The sequence below is a fragment of the Gavialis gangeticus genome, unplaced genomic scaffold, assembly GCF_001723915.1.
Source record: "Gavialis gangeticus isolate Ggan-Ray unplaced genomic scaffold, GavGan_comp1, whole genome shotgun sequence".
NCBI classification, from domain to species: domain Eukaryota; kingdom Metazoa; phylum Chordata; order Crocodylia; family Gavialidae; genus Gavialis; species Gavialis gangeticus.
In genome coordinates, this window is record NW_017728992.1 from 51,290,395 (window position 1) to 51,293,013 (window position 2,619).

At 45.9% G+C, this 2,619-nt stretch overlaps 1 protein-coding gene across 1 annotated transcript in view; it reads left to right on the forward strand.

Moving 5' to 3' along the window:
* Nucleotides 1-2,619, forward strand: part of BMP6 (bone morphogenetic protein 6) — a gene marked incomplete at its 5' end in the record, with an annotated part of 162,975 nt that overhangs the window by 663 nt on the left and 159,693 nt on the right. The window lies entirely within an intron of this gene.

Here is a 2,619-nt window from a genome sequence, read left to right on the forward strand (position 1 = left end):
CCCCCCCCCCCCCCCCGGCCCCACACGCACACACCCTTTGCTCTTCCAGCATTTCCCCAGGGCATCCCCTCTAGGTTGAGGGGGGTGATAATCTCCTCTGATCCCCCCTCTTATCCCTGCAGCACCCTCTCAGAGCATCTCCTCTAGGTGGTGGGAGGTGACAAACTCCTCTGATCTCCCCCACCTTTGCTCCTGCAGCACTCTCTCCCCACTCCCGCATTCCCTCTAGGCTGCAAGGAGGTGATGATCCCCCTCCCTCCCCTTTGCTCAGCTTGGTGCCTTAAGCACCTAGTCCCAGTTGGACTTCAGCAGGAGCCAGGCCCTGAGGTGCTCCAGTTGGTGTAGTTCTGGAGGGTCCCCAGAGAGTCCCCTGTCTGGGCAGATCCAGAGGCTGGTGGGTGTTAAGCAGACAGTTGTGTGCTCAGGCACTTTTGGGTCCACTAGAGTGCTTGCTTTGTTCTCATCTGAAGGGACCTGCGTAGCTCTGCTAAGAGGTCAGTCAGTACGGGATGGTTTGGGATAGGGATGATCCTGCCTCAGGCAGGGGATTAGACTAAATCAGTGGTTCTTGATATCAGTGAGACTAGATTAGTGGAACTCTGCCAGCTTGCAAGAGAAAAGCCACACTTTCCCACTTTTTTCTCATTTAAGGAGAAGCCAGTTTTAAAGTTTGTTGATCCACTTCGAAAGGTTGTTCATGACACTTTCATATATTCTTGTGACCCACTTTTGGGTTGCAACCCATGGGTTGAGAAATGCTGGACTAGATGACCTCTCAGGGTCCCTTCTTGTCCTGTTTCTCTGTGATTCTACAATTCTCAGGCTGCACTCTGTTGCCTCCCTATCTCCAAACTGCTTGAGACTAGGATTTCTTAAGGTGCTGGTTTTTATGGGAGCGGTTGCATGGCTGGGCTCATGCCAGGCAAGCTTTTCAATTCAAGACATTCTGCCTCCAGTCTCAGGCAATACAGGTTGAGGGGCTGCGGGAGATTCCCAGGGGGAGCCCATGCAAGGATAGAAGCCGAGGACTGGAAGATCAAGGCTCATGGAAAGGGAGAATGCATGGGTTGGGCTCACCTTCCTTGTGTGGAAAGTGTTCTGAAGCTGGATAAATTATAATGGGCCATATGGCCACTATCAGTGTTGAGTCCTTTGTTTCATAGTGTCCAGCCAGCTTACAATGTTTTTGTTCCCAATTTATCTTTGAAAGGTGTTAGGTAGGTTTCCCAGACAAGAGTGGCTGTTCTGTGAGAAATGGGATGCTCTGGTGACAAATGTGCTTGAAAGGAATCAATTCTGATGAGGGATGGGCTCTCTGACAGCCCCTTTGGACAGCTGGAGCTACAGGTGACTGTGCATACATGGTTTGCCATATGGATTTGCCTTTCCAGCAGATGTCAGAGAGATGACGTGTGTGTGTGGTTATGTTTTTTCCAGGGATCCACAATACTTGTTCTTGAGTCACTGTTCAGTAACTCTCCCTGCTCTCCACAGCCTCCCGCAAGATGGGCCATTAGGGTTCAAAGCAATTAAGGAAGAGGGAAAAAAAATTGTGTTCCCCTGTATTAAAAAGCCGTTTTCCCCTATATTGAATTACCTGTACTTTCGTGCCATACAACCATAAAGGGTAGAGACAGAAAGGTCTTAATAGATCAGCAACTCATCTCCGTTACAGAATGTGCTCCCTTAAAGAGGAGTTATCTTTTTCAATTGCTGTCATATGTTATATTATTCCCAAAGGCACTGTCACTCATATTTTTCAGATCAAGTTAAACAGGACTTTGCCATATTGCTTATTTTTTAGGATTTTTTATTGCACTTGCAACAGTTTGATACCCACCCCTCCAGCCTTATTTGCCAATGGATGATTGTTTTTAATACATGGAGGATGATGTGAAATAGAAGAGAGCAAATAAGGCACCTTCTGTGCAGCTTGGCTCTCAGTTCAGTATGGCTGTTCCAGAAAGAGTTACTGTGCAGGTTAGGGAATGCATTGGCAGAGATGTGGATTGCTGTAAAGCCATAAAACACCTGCCCTGTCCAGCATAAGTTTTTATCCAGGGATGTAACTCTGTTTCATCATGCTCCATGAATGTTAAGAATCATCCCCATCCTTTCATGTCCCATGAATAAATAACTTCTGATTACTAGCATTTATGTTATGATATGACTATAAGTCCTAAGCATGGATCAAGACACTTTGTTCTGGATGTTGTAAAGTACATAGTTAGAGCTGGTTATGGAAATACATGCCTGCCCATTGCACTTGATTTGTGGCAAAGTCTAGTGGTGTGAACTTAATCCTGGAAAGGAAGCAAAGAATGTCTCATACTGCTGAACAATGATCTCTCTCTGTCTCTTAATGTGGAGTGACTTGGTACTCTTCTTAACTAGACCTTCTGTCTGAAGCATGATGACTGACACTTGAAACACAGGTGTGTCATGGGGGAGTGAATTTGGTTACATATCAACTTGGCGCTCTTTTTTTTTTTGAATGAATGCATGAATCACATTTTCAGAGCATTATTAATGACAGTGCAGCAAAGAGAGAGGTTCAACAGAAAACAGGCATTATACCCTGGACTGCATTTGTAAGAAACCTGGTATTGTGAAAACTCT